The sequence below is a fragment of the Sus scrofa genome, chromosome 6 (genome assembly GCF_054392235.1).
Source record: "Sus scrofa isolate SSC_HxYL_T2T_F1_AM1 chromosome 6, Sscrofa_HxYL_maternal_Yorkshire_Landrace_v2.0, whole genome shotgun sequence".
In the NCBI taxonomy this organism is placed as follows: Eukaryota; Metazoa; Chordata; class Mammalia; order Artiodactyla; family Suidae; genus Sus; species Sus scrofa.
In genome coordinates, this window is record NC_139388.1 from 93785487 (window position 1) to 93797760 (window position 12274).

Genomic DNA, 12274 nt, shown 5'->3' on the forward strand with positions numbered 1-12274 from the left:
AAAATCCCACTTTTGACAGTTACAAGTGATGATCTCTGTGTAGTGTGATTACAAGAGCACCTCCCCTTCTTTGTGCATTTTTATATTTTCAAAAAGTTCTGTGATGAATTCTATAATAAACAGATCAAGCTTTTAAAGTCGGGAAATGGTAATTTCTTCCAAAAGAGAGAAACTCTTGGACAACGTTTTAGTGTATGAAAGTTACATCCACACCCCCTATGAAGCAACTTCTGAGGTCCTGCCTGGTACCACCAGCCCCAAGGGCCCTTTGGACCTTTAGTTGAGAGTGATTATGAAATAATTATGTTTCCCCACAGGCTTACTGCAACTCATTTTCTACATCCTGGAAATGAATTTGCTATCTCTTCAGCTTGGCCTCTTCTGTTTTACTTCAACAAGACGTTAACATTCATTTCCCATCCCTCCTCATTCCCTACACTAGGCGTTCACAAGGTTCCTGACCTTGAAGGAGGCAGTGTTGCCATGCCCATTTTCCAGGAAGATATACAGCGACCAGCTCAAAGCCACATGGTAGCAGAGTCACAATTAACATTAGGAGTGGCAAGAGAGCACGGGATTCACGGGGGTGAGGGTCAGGGTGGGGAGTAAGAGTGTTTTCTCTGGTGAAAGCCTCTATGTGCCCCAAATTCACTTCAATTCAAAAAGACCAGCGTTTATTGAGGTTTAATATGCTCAGGACACCAGGCGAGGGGGGATAAGAGCAACTTTTCCCTTTTATCATTGGTCCCTAAGTGATTCTGACCGGGCATGGAGCTCCCAGCAGAGAATGCAGCTAAGGTTACACATAAATATATAAAATGTCAAATTTATTCATTCCATTTTTTAAAATGTTCTAGTTGGAGTTCCTATTGTGGCTCAGCAGGTTAAGAATCCTGACTAGTATCCATGAGGTTATGGGTTCAATCCCTGGCTTTGCTCAGTGGGTTAGGGATCCAGCATTGCCGCAAGCTGTGGTGTAGGTTGCACAAGTGGCTCAGATCCTGTGTTGCTGTGGCCAAAAAAAAAAAAAAGAAAAAGAAAAATTAACATTTATTTACTCAATGATTAAATTTATTAATAACTGCTATCATCTACCTATTTATGGGGTACTTCATGCCAACACTGTGCTAAGCACTTTATATTCATTGCCTCAGGTAATTCTCACAGCAAACTATATATGAGGTAACTGCTTTATTATCTGCATTTTTGTATGTGTGTGTGTCTTTTTACGGCCGCACCCGTGACATATGGAGGTTCCCAGGTTAGGGGTCTAATCAGAGCTGTAGCCGCAGGCCTATGCCACAGCCACGGCAACACGGGATCCAAGTGGCATCTGCGACCTACACTACACCTCACGGCAACACCGGATCCTTAACCCACTGAGCGAGGCCAGGGATCAAACCCACGTGTTCACTAACTGCTGAGCCATGACTGCAACTTCTCTGCATTTTTTAATCTGAACTTTTTTGGTCTGTTTTTGGTTGTTTTTTTTTTTTAATGGCTGTACCTGCAGCACATGGAAATCCTCAGTTTAGGGGTTAAATTGGAGCTGCATCTGGCAGCCTACACCACAGCCACAGCAACACTGGATCCTTAACCCAATGAACGATACCAGGGATTGAACCTGCATCTTTACAAAGACAATGTCAGGTCCTTAACCCATTGAGTCATGACAGAAACTCCTTATCTGCATTTTTTAATAAAGGAAACTGAGGCAAAGAGAGGTTACTTGTGTCTGACTGAATGGTACCCAGCGCTGCCAGGTGACAAAGCAAGGAGTTTCTGCAGATGCGGGACTCTCAGTGTAGGTGGGTTCCAGCTAGAGGGACCACGGAGATTTCTGTGAGAGGGACCTTGAAGGTTACAGAGGATTTGGCTTTGGTTGAGAGTGGGGGACACTTCAGGCTGAGAAAATATTTGGAGCAAACCATCAGAAGTGGGAGAGAGTAGGGTGTGCTGTGGGGTTCCTTCAGTGGGCTTTGGGGAGTCAGGAAGTTTCTTAGGATGGTCATGACCAGGTTCATTTTATAAAGACCGCTTGCAGGACAGACTGGAGAAGTGAGAAAGAAACGAATGCAAGACAAGTGAAGGAATATTTCTGTTAGTGTTTTGTGGTAAATGAGATGCCCCTCCACCCCCAAGATGTCACATCCTAATCTCTGGAATTTGTCACCATGTCACCATACATGACAAAATGGAGTTTGCAGAAGTGATTAATTAAGGATTTTGAGATGGAGAGATTATCCTGGATTAGCTGATTGGGCCCAGTATAATCACGAAAGTCCTCATAAGGATAAAAGAGAGGCAAGAGAGCCAGAGAAGATGTGATGACACAGAGTTCCCGTTGTGGCTCAGTGGGTAAGAACCCGACTTAGTGTCCATGAGAATGTGGGTTTGATCCCTGGCCTCACTCAGTGGGTTAAGGATCCAGTGTTGTCACAAGCTGCAGCATAGGTTGCAGATGCGGTGTGGATCTGGAGTTGCTGTAGCTGAGGGACAGGCTGGCAGTGGCAGCTCCGATTCAACCCCTAGCCTGGGAAATTCCATATGGCACCGGGGTGGCCCTAAAAAAGGAAAAGATATGTTGATACAATCAGAGGTCGGAGTGGTGTGACTGCTGGCTGGGGGCCATGAGTCAAGGAATGAAGGCAGCCTCTGAAGCTGGAAAGGCAAGGAGGCAGATTCTCCCCTAGAGGTTCCAGAAGGAGCACATCTGCTGACCTCTGGATTTGAGTCACCTAAGACCTATTTTGGACTTCTTACCCCTGGACTTGGAAGATAATAAATTTGTGTTGTTGAAGCCACCAGAGTTGTCACAGGAGTGACAACACCAGCAGAAGGAAACTGATAACATGGTCTTTGGATACAAGCAACAGAAACAGATTCTGGCTACCTTCAACAAAAAAAGCAGTTAATTGGGAGGATACAGTTTTATAACTCAGCTTCAGGAATGATCAGAGCCATAGCTGCTTTGGGTGGCAAGGGGACCATGCTGAGGGCAATATTTATTTCCTCCTCTAGCTTTTTCTGTGTAAAGGGCACTCTTGCTTCCTGACTCACCTCCTCATCCATCTATCCTCCCAAGAGGAGGAGGAGGAGTGACTTATCCGATTGGTGAGTTTAGGGAGAATGAATGGATCTTAACTCATTCACTCCTCTTTTTTTCTCTTTCAGATCTACCTACCCAGAAGAAACATATTTTTTGCTCTCTTCCTCCATGTTCTGAATTTCGTAGGGTCTGGTCCTCACAGGAAAGACTATGATTTTCCAACACTGCCTGAGACTGGGGAGGGAAGACTAATTTGAGGGTTCAGTATTAGTAAAGCCACCTGTCAATCAGACCTAAGGTACATCCGCAACTACCTTGTCAGTAATAAAGCTGATATTCTGATCTGCCTCTGTAGCTTTCTCTTTCTTGGCTCTAAACCTGAGAGAGACTATTCCCCTTAAACCCAACAATGTATCATAGATGCTTTGATTGGAATACCTCAGCTCAACTGTTTTCTCTATCTATGTCATTACACGCAATGTTCAAAGTCCTGGCTTGGCTGGGATCTCAGGTTCAACTTTGGCAAAGGTGAAAAGTACCTTGATTGACAGTTCCCTCAAGATTCCGAGGAGGGAGAAGTAGCTCCTCCAAAGCAGATGATGACAGCTTCCAAAATAAGAGGGAAGAGCTATGGGACATGCAGAAATGACAGATGTCAAGTCATAGGCAACTATTTCAAAGGTCCAAGAGAAAGGTGATGAGGGACTGGACTATGGAATTAGAATTAATGGGACCTGACACAGACCAGATGGGGATAAGAATGTCCCAGTCTTGGGAGTTCCTGGTGTGGCACAGCGGAAATGAATCCAACTAGGATCTATCAGATTGTAGGTTCGATCCCTGGCCTTACTCATTGGGTTAAGGATCTGGCGTTGCCATGAGCTGTGGTGTAGGCTGGCAGCTGTGGCTCCAATTTGACTCCTAGACTGGGAACCTCCATATGCTGTGGGTGCGGTCCTAAAAAGCAAAAAAAGAGAATGCCCCAGTCTTGGACTAGGTGACTGGGGGTAGTGGTAGTGGTGCCACTGATATTCGTCTCATTTATTTTCTTCCTATTCTTCCCCCCCCCCCCCAGTGGCCCCACAGCTGTGATCTATGCCCAAACTGCCTCAGTGCTAGATAACTTTAACCCACTGCACCAGGCCAAGGATCAAACTCACACCCCCGCAGCGACCCAAGCAGCTACAATCGGATTCTTTTTTTTTTTTTTTTTTGTCTTTTGTCTTTTTTGTTGTTGTTGTTGTTGTTGTTGTTATTGTTGCTTTCTTGGGCCGCTCCCGAGGCATATGGAGGTTCCCAGGCTAGGGGTTGAATCCGAGCTGTAGCCACCGGCCTACGCCAGAGCCACAGCAACTCGGGATCCGAGCCGAGTCTGCAACCTACACCACAGCTCACGGCAACGCCGGATCATTAACCCACTGAGCAAGGGCAGGGATCGAACCCTCAACCTCATGGTTCCTAGTCGGATTCGTTAACCACTGCGCCACGACGGGAACTCCTACAATCGGATTCTTAACCCACTGTGCCATGGCGGGAATTCCTTTCATTCATTTATTCATTTTTCTTTTTTTCTTTTTTTTCTTTTTGGCTCTACCTGTGGCATATGGAAGTTCCAGGGCCAGGGATGGAACCCATGCCACATCAGTGACTGGGCCACAACAGTGACAACACCAGGTCCTTAACCCACTGAGCCACCAGGGAACTCCCATCTCACTCATTGTTTAATTGATTCATCCAGTATACATTTAGTGAGCATGTATTACATGCCCAGTGTTGTACTTGGTGATAGGGATCCAGTGGTGAACAAGAAGGGCAGGGTATCCACCCTCATAGAACTTATAGTCAAATGGAGAAAAAAAGACATAATGGTGATTTCAGTGCAGTGATGGAGGTGGTGCTGGGAAAAGTTCAGACTGCAGTGGTAGCACAAGGGAGGGGCATCTGGCCATATTTGAGGGCAAATGATGTGTAAGAGAGATGAAATCTTAAAAATAAGGAGGATTTGCCTAGAGAAGAGGGAGAGGGGAAAAACGAACAGTGTGTGCAAAGCCCTGGAGGCAAGACAGACTATGACTAGTTGAGGAGAACCACGGTACCCAGCAGAAAAACATCTCTCTTATGGGAATCCTATACTGCAGAGGGCTTGCTGGGGAGAGAGCCACGTCTCACCCCGCAGAGGCTGAAAGGCTGGAATCTTGCCTGCCTTCCTGGCAACTGGGGAATGAGCACGTGACCCGGCCTGACCAGTAGGCTATTCCTACCCAGGACTTTGATCTTTGAGGGAGAGAGGTGAAGTGGCAGGGTCTGTTCTTGGAGGGGAAGGGAGAGTCCCACCGCAGTGGGTGGCCAATGGCCAGTAGTGGCTGTCCAACCAGGCTTTTCCTGTCTTTGCCTATGTTCTTAGCCTAAATGCTTTTGGTGCCTGTCCATGTTTGGAATTTGTAAACACCCCACATTATTCAATACATTCCTTGGCTATTTAGCTTAGCCATCCAAACCCTGATGGTTACAGAGCCGAAAGAGAGTCAGCCAGACAGCAGTTACAACTTGAGAGGCCAAGGAAAGAAAGAAGAGGGTCGGGAGGCAGGGACTCATGGGGGATTTTCCAGGGGGCTTCTATTTTTTCTTTTTCTTTTTCTTTTTTGTCTTTTCCAGGGCCTCGTCTGCAACATATGGAGGTTCCCAGGCTAGGGGTCTAATCAGAGCTGTAGCTGCCGGCCTACGCCACAGCCACAGCAATGCCAGATCAGAGCTGCGTCTTCCATCTACACCACAGCTGACGGCAACACTGGATCCCCAATCCACTGAGCGAGGCCAGGGATCGAACCTGCAACCTCATGGTTCCTAGTCAGGATTTGTTAACCTCTGAGCCAAGAAGGGAACTCCATCCTGGGGGCCTCTAGAAAAAGCTCTCCCCCCCCCAGTAGGAAGAGAGATGCCTAGGAGGAAAAGGTCCCTTCCTGCTTGCCTTTGGCTGTCGAGCAAGGATACAATGCCTAATTGAACAGCCATCCTAGGATCTTGAGGGGGAAACCAAGAGACTCAGGGAAGTCAACCCAGAGTGTGACATCATTGAGCTGCTCAGTTAAACAATCTAGATGTCACCCTCCTCTAGGTTTCTTATGATGGACATAACCCCCACCCCATGTTCATGCCACATTTATTTGGGTATCCTGGTACCCACACCTGAAGGAACCTTATGGGACTTGAGCAAGTTACCTAACCTCTCTGGGTCCCAGTTTCTCTTTGGAGAATAAGGATGATCATGCCTGCTGCACAGGATCATAGTCAACATTGTGTCAGGTAAAGGATGTAAAGTATTTAGCACACTGCCTTAGCTGTTACTACCTGCATCAAAACCATGGAACAGATGAACTTGCCTTGGGATACAGTAGAGCGAAGGGGAATAAAGACTAAATCAGGGGACCCAACCCTGAAGTGGAAAGAAGTAGCCAGCAAAACAGCCAGGGAATAATTAGAGAGTGAAGAGGAGGAGTTCCCTCTGTGGCTCAGTGGTAACAAACCCGACTGGTATCCATGAGGACTCAGGTTCGATCCCTGGCCCCACTCAGTGGGTTAAGGATCCGGAGTTGCTGTGAGCTGTGGTGTAGGTCGTAGATGCAGCTCAGATCTGGCATTGCTGTGGCTGTGGCTGTGACTCTAGCACTGAGTCCTGAAGAATGAGCAGGAAGGAGGCATCAAAGAAGCAGCAGGAAGGACATTCCAGGCAGAGGCAACAGTTAAAGCCAAACACCTCGAAGCACCAATCAGCTTAGTGCATTTGGTAAAGTACTTTGGGGTGACTAAAGCACAGAATTTAAACTAAAAGAGGGGCAGAAGATAAGGTGAGAAACAAGGCTTACAGGCCCTATATCTCAAAGGGTACTAGGTGCTGAGGTCAAGAGTTTGGATTTAACCTAAAGACAAGGAGCCATTGAAAGAATTTTGAGTTAGAGTGTTTATTAATTAGGAAACAAGCTCAACTACTGTAAGGAAGACTCCAAAATAACAATGGCGTAAAGAAGATAGAAGTTGGAGTTCCTGTCCTGGCGCAGCAGAAATGAATCCGACTAGGAACCATGAGGTTTCGGGTTTGATCCCTGGCTTCGCTCAGTGGGTTAAGGATCCGGCATTGCCACAAAAGCTGTTGTGTAGGTAGCAGATGAGGCTCGGATCCTGCGTTGCTGTGGCTGTGGCATAGGCCTGCAGCTGTAGCTCCAATTGGACCCCTAGCCTGGGAACCCCCATATGCCGCAGGTGCAGCCTTAAAAAGACAAAAGACAAAAAAAAAAAAGAAGATAGAAGTTTACTTGTCACTTATATAAAAACCCAGGTAGGTAAGTCAGAGTGGGCACGGTGGCTTCACGATCCTCAGGGATCCTGGCCCACCCTGTCCCACCCATTGGCAGAATATCCTTAATACACGGCTTCCTTCTGGTGGTCCAAGGTGGCTGCTCCAGCTTGCATCATCACTTCTGCTTTTCAGCCATCAGGGAAGAGTAAAGCAGCTGTGGAAGACACACCCTTCCCTTGAAAGGCATAATCTGGACCTTACACGCATTGCTGTCATTCACATTGCTCTCTCCAGCATGTAGTCACACACCCATCACTGGCAGCCAGGGTGCTGGGAAACCTAGTTTTTATTCTGGATAGACATGTACTCACCTAAAATGTGGAGGCTATAACGAAAGGAAGGATGGATCCTGGGGGACGACTAGTTGTCTTCAACAGAGAGCGATAATCCTATCTGCCCCCTTTTTTGTGTGGGGGTCGGGGAGCTCACCCATGGCATGTGGCCGGAGACTGAATCTGCACCACAGCAATAACCAGAGCTGTAGCAGTGACAACACCGGATCCTTAACCCACTGAGCCACCAGGGAACTCCCCTATCTGCCTCTTGGAAAGATCTCTCTTGGGAAGGGTGGATAATGGACAGAATAGTTAGTGGTCAGAGCCAAGGATATAATTCAAATGGGAGCTATGGAGGCTTGAACCATGGCAGCGACATCTGAAGTGGGGGAAGTGAACAAGAAAGGTTTAGGAGATATTTGGAAGTTGCATGGACAGGACCTGGTAGCCAATTGACTATACTTCTAATTTAGTGCCTAGCACACGATAAATGCTTATGAGTGAATGAACATATGAGGTGAAAGGGGAATGAATGAGTGAGCATATGAATGAGGTAATACCAGAGGAGTCAAGAACAATAATAATGATAATGGCTTCTGGAACTAGTTTGATTTAGGAAAATCAACATTTAGAGGTAAATATCAAGAGTTCCCCGGTGGCTCAGTGGGTTGAGGATGCAGCACTATCACTGTTGTGGCGCAGGTCCCTGTTGTGGCTCGGGTTCCACCCCTGGCATGGGAAATTTTATATGTCAAAGGTGCAGCTAAGAACAAAACAAAACAAAACAAAACAAGTACATATCAAACAGGTAAAAACCATAACATACCAGCTGTAATCTGTCACTCCCCCCTTCCTGATGGGTCATAGGATGACATCTGCAACTGGTTCCAAAACTTTTCAGTCTCTCTTGTTTTGGGCATTAACTTGGTTTTTCCTTTTTCTTTTTCTTTTTAAAAAAATTTTATTTATTTATTTTTAATCTTTTTGGTTTCTTCTGTGGTATATGGAAGTTCCCAGCCCAAGGATCGAACCCACAGTGACAACACTGGATCCTTAACCTGGCTGTGCCACCAGGGAACTCCTGGTGTTTCCTTTTTCAAAGGCCATTCTGTGTTGGAGTCAAAGTTCCAGCAGGGAGGACGGATGGCAGGAGAGGAGAAGGGCTCCTTCCACTTTCTCTTCCCTGCCCTCTGTTGGAGGGATAAGAAAGAAAAAAAGATTTGTTTCCTTTGATGTCCCCTGCTGGCCCTTGGCTGACCCCTCCGTGGCTGCTTATAGGCTGGCTGTGTTGCTGTCATCACAGCTGCTCAGCTCAGCTCCTTCATTATCCGCAGACACAGTGTGTGGGGCGCGCCGCACCCCACCACCTCCCGCCCCAGGCCATGCTGATACAGGGCTCGGTGCCGATAGCTTCTTCTGCTGGCAGCCTTGGGTTCCCCGCCCCAGCTCACCTCTTAGCCCCCATGGCTTGCTGCTCCTGGAGCATCTACCCCACGCAGCCCTAATCCCAGGGCCTGTGGACATGGGCAGAATCTGTCTTTCTTCCTCTTCTTGTCCATTTGTCACCTGGTCACGTCCTTGGCTTTCTCTCTCTAGTGCCCTTTCCCCTATTTCCGCCGCCCCGGGGCAGGTCAGCAGGTGCCGTGGCTCAGCTGACATCCCCAGGGAATGAGCTGTCAGACGCCCTCTGGTGGTAATCTGACCTGGATGAATACTTCTCTTGGCTCTGTTCTCATTAACTACCGCTGTGTAATAGACCACCCCAAAGGTCAAGGCGTACACAACCACCATTTGATCACGCTCATGAATTCTGTGGGTCAAGAATTTGGGGGTGGGGGGTGCCTGGGAACCTCCAAGATGGTTCCCAATGACCCTTGGCTCCTGGTTTTCATGCCCTTGTTGTAGTCCCCTCCCACTTTGCACCAGATGGGTCTGTGTGGCGGATAAAATATGGCAGAAAGTGAGAGTATATCATTTTGGAGTCTAGGTTATAAAAGGTACTGTGGTTTCTGCCTCTGTCGTTTGGATCATCACACTGGGGGAAGCCAGCTGCCATGGTGTGATGACACTCACATAAGGAGAGGCCCATCTGGAGAGGAACCAAGGCCTCCTGCTAGCCCCAGAGAAAGTCTTAGATGACTGCAGCCCTTGGCCAATGGTTTGACTGCCACTTTACAAGAGCCCCAAAGCCGGAACCACCCAGATATGAGGGTCTTGGATTCCTAACTGTCAGAAACTGTGTAAGACGATAAACGTTTGTTGTTTTAAGCTGTAAATTTTGGGGGATAATTTTTTCATGCAGCAATAGATAAATAATACATTGTTCCATGATTTCTGGGCCCTTAGCTAGGAAGACTCAAATGGCTGGGGCCAGAATACCTGGAGGCTGCTTCCATTCATAGGGCTGGTGCCAGAGCTAGGATGACTTGAAGGCTCAGCTGGTGCTGTCACTGGAGGGCTGACAGGTGGCCTGTCCACATGGCCTGCTTCTCACAGCAAAATAACTGGCTTTGAGAGGGAAATGTCTCAAGAAGGAGTGAGCTATCCAAGAGACTAGGAAGAAATTGCAAGATTCCTTTTGGCCTTGGAGTTCCTGTTGTTGCTTAGCAGGTTAAGAACCTGACATTGTGTCCGTGAGGATGTAGGTTCAATCCCTGGCCTCACTCAGGGAGTTAAAGTTCCAGCATTGCTGCTGATGCTGCTCGGATCCCAGGCTGGCAGCTGCTGACCCCTAGCCCATAACCTGTGGCATATGGAACTTCCACATGCCACAGGTGCAGCCCTAAGGAGGAAACAAAGAAACAAAAACCCAAAAGACTCCTTTTGGCCTTGGCTCAGAATTTATGTGGGGCAATTTCTGCTGTGTTCTGTGGTTACAGTGAGTCACCGAGACCAGTCCGGATTCAGGGGAGGGCTGTGACTGATCCTTTTGATGGAGGAGGGATAAGATCACCTTGCAGAAGACCAAGTGGGATGAGACATACCATAGTGGCCAGAGGGGGACACAGCTGCCCTGCCTCAGGGAGAGGAACCAGCCCATTGCTCCCTGCTCTGCCCCTCAGGGAGAGACACACCTCCAGCCCTGCCAACTTAAAAGCCACTTCCTACAAGTCCTGAGGAGAGCCACTGGTCCTCTGAGCTTGGAAGGTGGAGTCCTGCTTGCATTTTGTTCCCAGCTCTGGGTTCTGGTTGGGCCTGCCCTGCCGACCACTACTTCCCATCATGCCCCACTTCCAAGTCCCTCGATGTGACAGTTCCCAGCACCTACTGCCTGCCAGGCACAGAGCTCATGTTGGGGACCCAGGAATAAAGGAGATGAAACCTCTTTCCTCGAGCAGGTCACAGTCTAGTAGAAGGAGAAACACATTTGGTTATCTGCCAAATGTCAGGTGCCAACTGAGAAGAAAAGCACAACCTAAAAACTGAAAATTATGTTTTATTCAACAGACATAATGAAGACTTAAGCCCAGAAGACAGGGTCTCAGCTCTGAGAGACTGTTCTGAAGAGGTAAGGAAGGAGCCAGGATATATAGCTTTTGCAAAAAAACCCCCAAACCCCAGAAAACCTCATAAATGAATGCTTCCCCCCCCCAAAAAAAAGCCAAGATGGGACATGAAAAGTCGTGCCTGATACACATCCATCCTTTGACCATGTTTGCTAGCATGTTGCATTGTGTGTTGGCTGAATACTGGTTTGTTCTAGTGTCGGTTTTCTTCATTTATTGTATAAATAGTAAAATAGTCAATTTAAAACATTTCTATAATATGGGACCCATTTTTGTTTTAATCTTTTAAATTATTGTTCCAGAAAGTCCATCCAGATTGTACGGTCCTTACACTCACGCAACACAGAAATAAAAACACTTTGCCTTGCGTTGTCAGTTTCAGGTGGAAGTTGGAAGCAGATTTTAGGATTCTGCCTCCCATTAGCTGTGTGATATAAGAATGAACTTCTAGGGAGTTCCCGTCGTGGCGCAGTGGTTAACGAATCCGACTAGGAACCATGAGGTTGCGGGTTCGGTCCCTGCCCTTGCTCAGTGGGTTAATGATCCGGCGTTGCCGTGAGCTGTGGTGTAGGTTGCAGACGCGGCTCGGATCCCGCGTTGCTGTGGCTCTGGCGTAGGCTGGTGGCTACAGCTCCGATTCGACCCCTAGCCTGGGAGCCCCCATATGCCGCGGGAGCGGCCCAAGAAATAGCAACAACAACAAAAAAAAAGACAAAAGACAAAAAAAAAAAAAAAAAAAAAAAAAAAAGAATGAACTTCTAGCCAACTAGGATTCAGTTTCTTAATCTGTTTAGAGAGAAACATTTTTGTCTAAAGCATTTCAAAGTCTCTTAATCGGGAGTACTGCACAAGTGTTCAATGGTTTAAATAGAACGGCTCTTGGAGTACGCATTGTGGTTCAGCGGGTTAAGATCACGCCATGGTATCTATGAGGATGTTGGGGAGATGGCTCTGATCGTCAGTGTCGGAAAATGAGACACATGAACACGGGGAGATCTCGACAAGACTCTTTACCTCTGCAGAAGGGCTCGGGTGCTCAAAAAGCACGTGCAAAGAAGAAAAGACCCTCCCTAACACGGGCGATGTACCT

The 12274-nt window shown here is 47.4% G+C and overlaps 1 long non-coding RNA gene across 2 annotated transcripts; it reads right to left on the bottom strand.

The window, feature by feature from the left end:
- Positions 1-810: 810 nt before the first annotated feature.
- LOC110261133 (uncharacterized) lies at positions 811-9275 on the bottom strand. Of its 2 annotated transcripts, none has more exons than XR_002344966.2 (3): positions 9130-9275; positions 8505-8868; positions 811-1009 (listed from the first exon to the last, which is right to left on the bottom strand). It is a non-coding gene; the product is annotated as an uncharacterized LOC110261133 (long non-coding RNA). The 2 variants fall into 2 exon arrangements; XR_002344965.2 differs by lacking the exon at positions 811-1009 and adding an exon at positions 7341-7557.
- Positions 9276-12274: the final 2999 nt, after the last annotated feature.